The 13,660-nt window shown below is 49.9% G+C and overlaps 1 protein-coding gene across 2 annotated transcripts in view; it reads left to right on the plus strand.

The window, feature by feature from the left end:
* Positions 1-13,660, plus strand: part of LOC131210414 (restin homolog) — a 42,216-nt gene that overhangs the window by 20,233 nt on the left and 8,323 nt on the right. The gene's annotated exons all lie outside the window — the stretch shown is intronic.

The following is a 13,660-nucleotide window of genomic DNA, read 5'->3' on the forward strand; positions in this document are numbered from 1 at the left end:
TGCGTTTGTCAAACCGCGCCGCACAATCACCGAGATCCTTCCGTAGAAAATAGTCCTTCGGGATGCTGTCGGTGAATATGAGTTGTGCGTTAGAAAACGTCGTCATCGCCACGGCCAGGGACAGAATTTGCAGAAGAATCCGCATGCTGGCGGCTGCGCGATGCACTCTACGCTGCGATTGTCTCAAGATCACTGAACCAACACTCAAGACACACCAACCGTTGGGATTCGCTCCTAGATTCCGTTGTGGTGAAAAAACCGGTATTTGATTTTAACATGTCCGCGGGTTCAGTGAACGCGTTCTCGGCCGCAATATCCTCAATCTCGCCTTCTTTTAATGTCCGTGTGGTGGATGCAGTCCTAGCTTAAGTTAAGTGACACAAGGTATCTGTGCAGGAGGCAGACCCGTTAAGAGAAACAATGTAGCAGCACGAACGCGATTCGTTACTACGTTCAGAACGTTTCAGTTTGGTTCTCTGATTTTTGTCCCTGTATCGCCATTTAGCAGTTTCGTTAGCATATATTAGCAAGTCTAAAAAGAAATCCATTATTCTCACGGTAGATGCCTTTTGTGGTCGATATCTCGAGAAGTATCGATATCGAATCGAATTGTTCGAATCGAATATCGAATTCTTTATTATGAGTAGTTTCCGTGTGACTAAACACTAAATTCAGATCTCGACCCTTAACAACTGCACCGTTCGAAGCTAGCAATTGACCACAAACGACTTTCATTGCATCCTCCATTCGTACCTTGCACCAAGCGATTGACACCTTTTTCGCGCATTGAAAAACTTCCTGAATGATGAAAAATTGAGATCAAAACAGGATTGCGAAAAAAATGTTTAAAGGTAAAGTAAAAGTCGCCAATAATGACCAAGACTTCTATTAGAGAGGCGTTCTGCAGCTACCTTGAAAAATGTAAAAAAACATGCTCGTTTCGACGCAAAAAAGCGATTAGAAAACAACACACGCAACAAAAGAGGCATAATTTGGGCAAAACAAACGCTGCGCGCCTTCGGAAGCAACTGGCCACGTCAAAATAATTGTACACGTCCACGACGAGGCAGAAAATTGCTTCCCTCGCTTGACGACGACGGCGATTTGCCAAATTTGACATTCCGCGTCCACCGGCAATTGTCATTAAATGGTCAAATTGATGCAAATGGGACCGCGGTGACTCTCGGTAGAAGCTCAGTAGAAACAGATATCAGAAATGTTCCCTCATTCACTCCGTTTATGGTCTTGGTCTTGGCGGTGTTAATGACTGCTATCGGAGTTTCTGTCATTTACGATCCCGCCCGTGTTAATAATGATGGTCGGCGATAGCGGCCATCATTCCTTCTATTTCCGCCGGTAACGCCGGGAAATGAGGGTGCAGCGCAACGGGGTCAGGTTTGGGGCTGGGGCCACCGATCAATTATAGAAATGTTAATTAAATTTTATGGTAATTTTCAATCCAACTGTGAAAAGCAAATAGCGACAGAGAGAGAGGATCGAACCGGAGATGATTGTATCGGTAATGGGCACCCGCTGTAGGATTTCTCCTCTCGCACTCGGCTTCGTTCATTCGGCGTGTTTTAATTAACATTTCATTACCCTTTTCACAAAAGCTAAACCAGGAAATTGTCCCACATTTTGTGCGATTCAGCGCTGACCGCCAGAACCCGGCGGTTAAGCTTATTTTATTCCGACTTCCAATTAAAAACGTTGTCATTTAGCAGCACACCACAAACCGCCTAAACACCGTGCCCAAAGCCATTCCGGCCGGATGGAATGCAATCCTTTCGCTGTGTGCAGTGCGGTCGGGCGCGCGCAATACAAATCGCAACACCGCATGGTTGCGCCAATCATCATCATCATCATCATTTTAAAAAGCGAAGCTCTACGAACACGATTCGTCCATTTCGTTGCCGTCGTCCTGTGCTCGCGACGGTTCTGGTCTTAGTTGGGGGTGCAAAAGGCATATTTATGTGAAACGTGACGCGCTTTCGGTGTGTCCCAGTTCAGTTCGGTGCCCGTCCCGGTGGCCAAGCTTCTCGGGTCACCGCAAGCCGTCGCGAAAAGCTCGTCGCGCCCGCTGAACCATAATCGTGACTAATGAAAATGTGAATCTATGATCTATGCGAGCGCGTGGGTGCAACCGGTGGTCGTGCACGGGAGGGGGAAGTTAGGGCACTCACGAAGAGGACGATGACGCGCGTCGGTGTGTGGCTCTAAAGCCGGAGTGCCTCCCATCATCTGCTCCACACTCTCTGCTACGGTTCGCTGGTCACGTTCCGAAAGTGAAATTGATTTATACATGGCGCCACCGAGCGCCGCACTCCGCTGCCGTGGGCACCCTTTTGGTGGGACGGAGTTAAATCCGGGTTTCGGAACACTTAACCAACCGTCCGACGGTCGGTCTAGGTTCCCGTATCGATTGCCTCTCGGACGTCTAATCAACTCGGCTCTGGCTCGACTTTCGCTCTTCGGCTCGCCGTGCTCGTATAAGTGCAAATTTCCTCAAAAAACGAGGGGCCGAACCAGGGAACTGGCCAGGAAAGATTTGTGTGCGTCTGCGGAGATTTGGTGGTGCTCCTTCTGGCAACAAGTGATTGGCTGCGGAAGATGCCGATGTACTACAGCATCATTCGAAAAACGGGGACAGGGAGTTCCCGATGTTTATATTTTCTGGCATGCTGCCTTTTTTTGTTTTTTGGCCCTGGTTTGTCTGTGCACTTTCATCAAAATAGGCAAAACAATCTTGCCACAAGAGTGCGTTCGAAGAAAACGGAAACAAAAACAGAGTCCGACATCTTGAGTTCGGCGAATGAGATCTGCACGCGGTGGCCGCGGGAGCTGTGTGAAGTTGTTGCCGAAGCAAGCAAGCTGCTATGTGGTGCGAAACTTGACGATCCTCACGGCAAAACTTTCACTTTCAATTACCAAAGATGAGTTCATTTTTCGATGAATGTTCCATCTGCATCGCAGAATCTGATCTCTTGATCTCAAGCAGTCTCTGGGGGGTTTGGCAAAATTGTCTCTTTTTTTTACTCTTAAAAATGATAGTAGTCAGTTTTTTTTAACATTTTTAAATACCCTTAATTAAAATTGCAAACAAAACGAGGTTTTGGTGGGAATGTTCTCAAACCATGTATTGACGGACAGCCTCTTGGGGACCGAATCGTCATCAGATACGGGATACGGCGTCACCATTCCTTTCTTCACAAATAACGAGAAAGATAAATGGAAACACAATGCTGTCGGTTGTCAAACTGTGAAGCTGTGGAATGGAAGAGAGCGTGGCAGACAATTTCGGGAACTCGATGCCCTTCAGCCTTCTGAGGAGAGTTCTGAGGCCCAGATCCAGAATGCGGGTTCGCTCGTTGTTTTTTTTTTTTGCGAGCACGACACGGCCTAAGTGTTCGAAAAGTCACGAGAAGAATTCCGCGCAGCCGGGTGGTTGTATCGGTTTACAGTCCTCTTGGGCGCCCGCGGAACCTGTTGCCCTTATTCTACGAAACGACGGCTCGGAGCCGACAAACATCAGCGCGCGCGCGATCGTGTGCCGTTCCAACCCAAGCGTTACCGTGGTGCAACTCCGCCGTCGGTTCGCGGGAACCGCTTACCATGGCGGCGTGGGGATTTACCACCGTCCCGGCCATGGCCTCCCGTCCATGATTCGCGAATCAAAATCATTAAAGTCAACAACTCCACCGTCGATTGTGGCCCGCCTCGCCCGCGTCGTGGTTGCCGCGCAGTTGTTCGTTAATTAATGTACCGGGATTATGTTTATTGTTTGCGTATTCGGTATGCTGTTCGCGCGCCCACACAACCAGACACACACACACATACACCAAGTTCATTAACCACATCAGCCGGGGTCGGTGCGAAACAATCGACATCATTGGCGGCGGCTGCCAGAGTTGGTTGGGGTTCATTTGGCGTAAAATGGTCAAATAAATTTGTGTGTGGTGCACTGGCCTCGAGTGTGGCCGAAGCATACACGAAGCCACAGGACGTCGTTACCAGAAATCCTCGATTGAATAATTGTGCACCGCCATACAATTGTTTCGTGTGCAGTCCGCGTCTGCGTATGCGCAAGGAACAAAAATTCGTTCCATACGAGATTGACTGTAGGTCTACGAGCTTCTGGTAATAGCTGTCCTTTTCTTGTCGCAAAGTTTGCCACCTCAACGGTTGCCAAACGGCGAAACAACATTGCGCACGGCGCGTTTGAAGAAGGTCAGCACATGCCCTGGTTCGCGTGCTAAGTCGAACACATCGGGGTTAAGCCTCTGACTGACTGACTGACTGACCCGGACAGACCGACAGGATTCCAATTTTGCCACGCTGACGACGCACAACGGGGTCAATCGAAGAGGAGCGCCATGTACGATCATTACCTATCGTGGACCAGGGACATCGACTGGCGGAATACAGATTAGCGACCGGCCGGTGCACCGAGGTTGTATCCCTCGAGGGTCGAGAACGTGATTTACTTCGCGCACACAGGGCCGCTCATTAACATATATCGTGTGCTGCGTGCGGAAGTCACACGGAATTATTTGCCGGTCAGCCGGTAGCCGTCCGGACACATAGTTCCGACGGTCCGCCAGTGTCACGGTGGTCACTACTAATTGCCTTACGGGATCGTAAAGTGTATCGACTGTTGGTTTTTGTTACCAGCTTTCGCTTGAGCACCGTGCGACCGTGCAATTTGTATTTATGATGTACATTGTTGGGTCCAGAAACACCACTGTTGGTGACAGTGTTTCCGTCACCTGGTACCGAGGTATGTGCGTCATTTTAAATGGCCATAAACTGTCGATGCGTCACAGTTGCAGTAAAATGGGCCATTAAAATGTGATAAATTCCGATCGTGTTTTCCCCGTCAACAACTGTTGCTGGAAGTTCGTCTGCATTTAATTTGTAGCACTTGAATTGGTTACAATTTTAAAGCCATTCACAACCAAAGGATTCATCTGAGGAGAATTATGAACGGTTTTCTTCGCGATTTGGCTTGCCCAATTAGCCCGAAGAGTTCATGATTCGATGCTAGATAGAAGACAGAGCTCGGCCGGGGGTCGCACACAATCGATCAACGATCTCGTCTCGTAAGATTAATGTGTCCAGAATGGGCCAATCGGCGTCAGCTTTCACCCCATTATCATCCGGGATGGAGTGAAGGTTGAGCCAAACGCTTGACGCTCTAATTAATGGAGCGCACAGAAGTGAGCATTACAGCAAGTCTGAAGCGGACGGCGGATGAAACCTTGTAACGTGACAACTATAATACTTTCGCATTTCACACACCGGTGAGGTCGTTGCTGGTGCCGTGCCCGATGCGGCAACGTTTTCCTTTCAAATTGCTGCAACTTGGACCTGCTCGGTAGCGCATGAAAGTTGAGCCATAAAGTGGAAGCCAGAATTCCCAGAGAATGTACAGAAATTCCCCGGAAAAGTTTAATTTACATTCGAAAAGTCGAAAAAGTTGTTTAACTGGCACAGCAAGTTCGCCGTGTTCCAAAACTGCTCGGAAGCCTTCTTTTTTAACCACATCCGTCGTCTTGCCTTGCCTTGCACTGAGGAACGACACAGGAACGTAGAATTTTCTGAACCAAGTTCGGTTCATTGGAAATCAGAAATTGCTGCATTCATCATTGTTTTGAGGGGGGCAGGATTGCTTCCATCGGTAGCCAACCTCTGGACGTGCTATTTTCTCGAACCGATATTTACCGAGAATCCCGGCGCGGATGGTTGCCCTAGCGAAACGGATACTTTCTATTTCCGTCACAGCCGGAGGATACCGTTCCCAAACTATGCAGCTCGGGTGGGATTAATGATGCCGAACGAACGGATGCGCCTACGAATCCTGGAGCTGGAGAGCAGCCCTTGGCTTGGCAATCGTCTTGTCGTGTTGGGAACACCACGAGCAACAGAAGCACCCGCGTTCCCATGCGCGTTCAAGGCGGTGGACCTAGAACAACGGTGTCGGTCGGTGTTGCATAAACATTGCATCTCGTAAAAACCTTGCATTCAGTTGCTGGTAGAGCTGTGAACTTAGTTGGTGCACACGGAAGCTGTTGTCTCCCGTCCATGGACAGCTCTGTGCACCATTGCCAATGGTGGTGGCCCCGGTCTCCGCAATGTTTCGCTCGCTAGCAACCCCAAGTGGTCGCCGCGCCGTTGTTGCATAACCTCCCCAGTCGGGCTGCGTGATTGATAAAACATTTTCCATACCGCAATACCGATAATCAACTGCAACCGACGGCGGATCTGACTCCCTACGAGCAGGCGAAACGTTCGCTGTCTCTGTTTGATTGCGGAATGATTATAAAACCAAATTCCTCCTTTACGCAATTGCAATCAAATCTTTGCGGTGCGGAGTCGTTGAACCGAGTTTCGGAAGTGGAGTTTCAACCGAAGTTAAACTTTTCTCAAAGAGCTTTTGGCAGAGCCAAGCCTTCGGCAGGGTTTCGACCTCGCCTGGCGGCAGACAGTTGGCAGGCATTCGAGCCAATCACGCTAATGAAGCTGCTGGACCCGCTAAGCGAAGAACAACAAACAAACCCGTCGGGGGTTCGGACATCAAATCAGATCGCAGATGCGTATCCCTTCTGGTGGGAGCCCTATGGCATTCAACTCAATGTTGCGCCGTCGCGGATATGCTACCGATTTTTGCACTGAATTTATAATCTTTCGCCCCCCAAGGGACCAGCCACCGGCGTGACCGTTGGTCCGTGGAAAGTATAAATAGAGCGCCGTAAGCTTTAATTACTCCACCACCGCGAAGGAAGAACGGAAGTTGTGGCGGAAGGTAATTGGCGGACACTACTAATAGACGACTAGCAGCGCCACCCCCTCGGGCGATGGACAACGCCATGAACTTGGCATTCGGTGACGCAGCGTGGCGGTTATTTACATTCCGGGGTCATCACCTGTTGCTGCAAGCGTCGCGACAACCCGATGCATGCAGCTGACGCGAGCTGTGGCCCCTGTGGAATTGGGCCGAGAAAGGCTCGACAATTTATGGTGCTCTCGCATAAATGGCGAATCAATGTCAGGCCGCTAGGTACCGGCGTGAAAAGCGATGCCGGCCGACATCGGTGAGCCGGTTACCGTATTATTGCTTCTGCTTCGGATCGATCGATCCGACCCGCGACCCCCTACACTGTCACATTATGGTAAAATATGCGCGCCCCACTGACGATGCTGCTGGTCCACTGCCAAAGGGCTGCCGAGGGCCGCGGAATGTTTCTGTTTTTGGAACACACAGTGGATTGATCATTTTAATTAAAACGTAACAATGGAGCATAGGCCGCCGGCCGAGCATATTGGGGGCTCTGGAATTCCAGTACTATTCCAGATGCTGGCGCTGGAATTCCGAAGCGAACCAATGTCAACAAACAAACGGCCACCGATGATGATGATGATGATGTCGAGGTGATCTACCGCCGATTCTACCGACAATTATTGTGCACCTTTGGGCGTGAATTTAAAACGTATTTACGCATCGAAAAGTGGTTGAAAACGGAAGGTTGGTAATTTCAATCGCAAACCCGCCCCAAAACCTGTTCTGTGGAGTTGAGGCTGTGAAAGCTCCGCCGGCCAGTGAAGGGTGCTCGATTCCCGGGTCGGGAGCTTCAAAAAAACCACGCTGGATTCTTCTTTTCGGTTCATTCTTTATTTGATGTTTTATTCGGTTGCGGTGGTTCGGTGGTAATCTGCGGTCCGCGTTTTGAGTGTGCGTCCGGAATGTGGTCCTCGGTCTCTCTGATGTCACGCTCGGTCCGTCTCCTGCCTCTGTCACAATGCTCCTCAATGTTGTCGCGCTTTTTTGACAGGTTTGTAGTCAGGCCGGTCAGAATATTTCGCGCGGGGGTTCTGCAAAGTGTCCACTTGATGACCATCGCAACTAGAAAGCCCCATTTTCGGCAGCCCCACTCTACGTTACATTAGCACTTGCCGGGCTAGGCCAACTACGCCGTAGCGCTGGGCTCGTAGGTCGTTCAAGTGGCTGTTGACACAAAGGTTTGGGGCTGCGGATCTTCGTCCGTCCGGCGCAGGGCAGCGCGCCGATGACGGATGATACTCGGAGTTCGGAGCACCAAGAGTGTAGGGCATTGTTTTGTCCAGCTCTTGCAGCCATTGCTCATCTCGACCGTCTAATGACCACTGGGTACTGGAACTTTGAGCTCAAAATCTCCCAAAATGGATGAGTGTAATTGAAAGGCAGGTCGTTTGACGTGGATCAAGTCACTGACAGAGTGGCCGGCAGTGGCTCGCCCAGAAGCTTAGCGTGCTGATGATGGAGTACCGGGTCTCCTGGAGGTTCCCATGGTGGTTCCAAAAATTATACATGATCCGCAACATGACCGGCTCGGAGCTGGTCGTTTGGAAAATTTACTAATCACTTCACATTAGCCGTGGTTTAGAATGGCGCACCGAAGGTACACCCTCAACTTTCACGTGCCTGCGGGTATGTGGGACACATACCGTGGCGCCCCCAACATCCGGTTCTCCTGTCCGTAATAGGAGTGCCCGGTCCACAAGAGATATGGTGAATTATGACACCCCGGTACCGGTAATTTATATGGAACGTTGCCACCACCTGGTCACCCGGTCCTCGCGGTCTTGGCCCAAGGGTATGCTATCATTCATACACACTTTCCACCTTTATTGGCCGCAGATGCAGCTCAATAGACCTGCGGACGACGCAGAGTTGCCCGGTTCGGACTGACGGCCTTCGGGCACGGGGGATTTGAAGCACATTAATAATCATTTTCCGCAACTAGACATGGCGGGTGTCACCGGGCCGTGCCGTTATTATCCGAATCCCCAGTCAGAGCGCACGGTGGCCAAGAAGTCCTTCGTGGGCCCTTCGTCCGCCAGTTGGACAATTTTTCTTACTTAACCCCCCTGCATCACCGGTGCTCCCAGGTTTTTTGGGCACGGTCCTGGTACTTTATTGGCTATCGGGAATCGATCGGGAAAGAATGGCGTCATAGTGGCGTTGTGATCTATTGATCCATTGACGGGGTGCGCCCTTCATCCGAGTGGACTCCCACACACAGAGACTGGCCATTGGGTGATGCGACCCTCTGGCGATGCGATCAAGATAGATTCCGGCCCGGGTCGGTCCGCTCCGCTCCGAGCCAATCGGGAGTGTGTTTATTATGGGGACTTTTCCGGTCGTGTATGTTTACGACATTACACGATTGAGTGGCAAATGGGCGACTGAATCGTGTGTGAGATGTAGATTTTCGATGCCGCGGCCGACGATGTCGATCACTGGGCAGTCGGTCACTCTTGACATTGTTTATTATACGGGCGGCCGCAGGTGATATTCGGGGGGCGGCCACGAGCGCGCGTGTGGGTGTTTTGATGGACATTTTAAGGGTGTTTTTATTACATCATCGGATCGGCAATGTGTGACCCGCGCGCGAAGGTCACCGTGCGGCCAATGAAGGGTTTTATGACGACGTTCGACACAGTCATAAAATGCGATTCGCTTCGATTTAGTATCGCCGAATCGGTTTGCTCGTACGTACAAATTGGGGCTGCATCAGGAAAATCAACAACCACCACCTTTTGAATATTAGTAGAAACCTAACTAAACTGCGGCCACCCGAAAATCCGAATTTGTTTTCGCATTGTTTGTTTCTTGGTCGGCAGAAAGAGAAATGCGTGGTGGAAAGACTCCTCGAAAACGCTGCCGAAAGATCGCTCATCGTCTTGGCGAGGGGCTCATTCGGTCGTTTCGTTCGTTTGCTTTGCCATTATCGTGTCCCCGTTTCATCATCTGCCCGCTACGCGGGTTGGCTTTTCACACCTTCTGCGACTTCAGCGCAGTTCGCGACTTGTTGCCGTGGCCGTCCATCCGGCCGAAGTTTCTCCTTTCGTTTTGTTCAGGCCCCCGCCCGATCGTTTTGCTTCTCCGCTACCGTATTGACACTACTTTACTAATTTTTGGCACTTGTTCGAGCGTGTTCCCGCCTTGTTCACATCTGCGTTGCTGTGTGCTGTGTTTGTGATTCATGATTTCTTATTTGTTTCGTTTGTTGTTTCTTTCTCCTTTTCATTTTCCCCATGCCGCTTACACGCTTGGCTTACACGCTGCTGCTGTTGCTGTTTGATTGCTGTATGTTACACCCTCCACCACGCTTGCGTGATGTCGTTGAACTAATCGCACGGTGAACATCGCACGTTTGGTAGTGCCGTCGCTCGAGAGCAAAATGCGACGCCCGAGTGATAGCGATTACAGCAAGTCACATCTTCCAGGTAAGTCGTTATGTTGTCTGCTCAACACATGGTCTGCATGCTTCATTTCATCACACTTTATCACCAGCATTTCATTGTCAGTCGGGCTCAGCAAACGGTTATTAAACCGAAAGGATTTACTCCGCATGAAAAGGTTTTCTCCCAAGCGTTATGAGAAAAGCTCTCTCGGAACTCGGAGCCCCCTCGCTCGGAGTGAAGCCATCGTCGGACTGTCGGAATGTTTTCCAATTTCCGTACAACATAACTCCTGCTCGATCGACCGCTTCCGGTGCAATAAACAACTACGAAGTTCTTTACAGTTCAGGCGCCGGAGTTTCTCAGAACCCGCCATACAGCTGGAGGCGGTTGCGGTTGAGCCGGTTGAATTTGTTTCGTTTCGATTATAAAGTCTGTCTAAAAGTTAAATAGAGTTTTATAGTGCTATAAGTGAAGCTAAGCTTACCACTATGTGCCATCGCTTCGAAAGCACGCAAAGACATTCACAAACAGCGGAAAGTGAACGCGCTATTTGTCCACGGGTAGGTTCCGGGCCTGCAATAAGTACTATTTGCCTGCTTTTAAAGCCGGAACGGCAATTAATGTTGCCGCGCACAGGACGCGAAGCGAAGCGACGTCACACACTGTTTGTCGTCCGTCATCATCGTCGTCGTCGTTGTTGATTGATGGCGGCCAGAGAAGTGACGCTTCGCCAACACCATCTGGAGCACCGCGGAGACACCGCCATCGAGCTGATCGAATTACGGTGCCCATGCTCGCTTGCGGGAGAAATTGGATCACTGCGTGAGACCTCTGCCCAAGCGTTTGTTTGATTTAATTGTATGCGCACCCAGCGTGTTCACGTGCCACATTCTTGCGGAGGCAGTAAAAGGATACGCGACGGACGGCTTTTTAAAGCCAAGAGTGCCGAGCGCGTCTTGGGAGACGTTTTATGTTACAATCAGCCGTGATTTGGTAACCAGAGAAGGGTCTGGTGCATTTCTGGCATGAAAATCCATTCTCCGCACAGCGCCGATGCTGTTGTCTGGATTACACTGTTCAGTTCGGCCCCCAAAGGCATCGATCACTCGTTTCATGTTTATGTTAAGCCCTTATTTCATTGGCCATTTCAATGTAGCGGTTCCATCATTAGCTGTATGTTTATTTTTTTCTTTCTATAGTGTAGCAATTAGACACGCCGTGTGTGCATGTAATCGTTTGTCTTATGTTCTTTTTTCTTGGTTTCTTCCCTCTTTTTTCTCTTTCTCTTTTTCCCATGTATCTTTTGTTTTGTTTTCTGGTGTACATTCTGGTTTCATTAATCATTCTTTCGTTACGTGGTGTGTTTGTCGCCTGTGTTTTTGTTTGCTCTAACTGCCACATGCTTAATTCTTACTTCCCATCCATCCATCCCTCCGAATCCGCGTGCGTTTGTGCACTTCGAATGGCACGAAAAACAATCCAACCGAAATGGTATCGGCTCCGGCTCCGCACGTACGGATCGTTTATCACAACGCAACGCGCGTCCCGATCGACACCTGCTTGACGAACGGCCATTTGTCCCGAACCGAACAAACATAACCGCTAATTATCGCCGTTTACGCCGGCCGCCGCCCACGTGTTCGCTTCGAAAACGAACGCCCGACGTCAATCACTCACGTACCGCGTGCCGCGTGTTAACACTGTAAAAAAAAACTCCAACTTAAAATAATAATTACTACGCGACGTGTCAATCACATGCTGCGGCCGCCCAATGTTGTGGCGCGTGTGGGAATGGCGTTTGCATTCTCGCGATCGTGCCCGTCGGCGGCGACTTCTTGAAAAAAATCCGATCCGATTCTCGGCGCGACCGATTGACCCACTGAAACTGTAACACACCACGTGCGAATGCGGGTGCCGGCGAAGATGTGGACGAAGAAAGCGAAACCGATGTTCTGACGTTCGAGCGTCCCGTGTCGTCGCGATCGTCCCGATCGCCCGATTCCGGTTTCAAGAGCAGTCGCTCGGACCGTAAAACTTCCAGTAAGTAGCAGCGTCCATGTAACGCGGGTGGGGTGGATCTTCTGTGGGTCGCGATTTGCGGCCAAACGCAACGCTTCAAATCCATCACTGTAGAGAAGGCATCATGTGGTCCGGAGAAGGGTTCTTCGTAGAAAATTTGTATTTATTTAAATTACGTAGAGCATGCATGTGCAGTACTTAGAACCGTTAGCGAAAAGGCAATGAATACCATGAAATTCAAAATGGGTTAGAGAAAGTGGACCCAGAGGGGTCTAATTTATGTAACAGTCAGTCCTGTGTATGAGGATGTCAATACCGTGCCAACTAATGGGTTATTCAACCCTCGACGATCGCTCGCAACAAATTAAACGGGAATTCGAAATGAAGAACTTTTTAATACATTCATAAACATTGATCTTTTGACGGTTTAGAATATGCAAAACCAAGACTTACATCATGAAATTGACCTTACATACGCTCTCCTATTTGATCGTTAATTTAGTTAAATAGTTTACCAGTTTTGAAGGCCCAAATTCAGATACCTCTTTGTAGTTCATGGTCATTATTGCAGTGTGTGCATGCCTATATTAGTTAGTCGATTGTTCGTTAGCTCGCTTTAATTATACTGTACATTGTTTGTGTTTTTAATTATTTCTATGTGCACTTTCTTATATTTTTCATCCCCTTTTTGCAACCTTTTTATGGTTTGTGTGGCGTCTCTCTCTCTCACTGTGATGCTGCTGCTCCTGTTACTGCTGCATGTGATCCCTGTTCACTGTTGTGTTTGTGTGGGTGGTGCGTGTGCGGTTCTCCGTACCGGAAATACGACTCCTCGCTGTTGCTGCTGCCGCCCCACTGTTGTCCCCGGGGCTCATTTGTTGCGCACTTTTGACGGATTGTTTTGCACGCTCGCATTTCGTTTGCACGATCATCCTCCCGCCCTCGATCAGGCGCCTCCACCGGTTCCGACGGATACTGGGAGGCAACCGGAAGACGTCGAAGTTCAGGTAAATGCGGGGGCTCTGGTTCTCACCCATCAAGCGTTGCGAGCGTTTAAAAAACACTAAACAAACCCGGCGAGCTGAAATAATATCCGTGGTCGTGGTGGGCCAGGATAAATGCATTACACTCACTGCTGCTCTAACCCATAACCCCCGTCCCGTGACCGTGGACGGGGCACTCGCAGACTCGCAAACCGGTAAGCGCACGAAAAATGTACCCGTGTGTGCTGCCTGGCCGGGTATAATTACGAATGTCCTTTAACCGCTTCGCTGCCACCTGAGCCGGGAAACATGTGCGCTCACTTGGTGGCGCTCAGCTAGGCACAGAAATTACACACTCCGCACTAATTAATGCCCGTGATTCATTCCACCCGCGGGCGGCTTTCTACATCCGGCTTTCCGGGTGGCATTTACGG

Source organism: Anopheles bellator, chromosome 2, assembly GCF_943735745.2.
Source record: "Anopheles bellator chromosome 2, idAnoBellAS_SP24_06.2, whole genome shotgun sequence".
NCBI lineage: Eukaryota > Metazoa > Arthropoda > Insecta > Diptera > Culicidae > Anopheles > Anopheles bellator.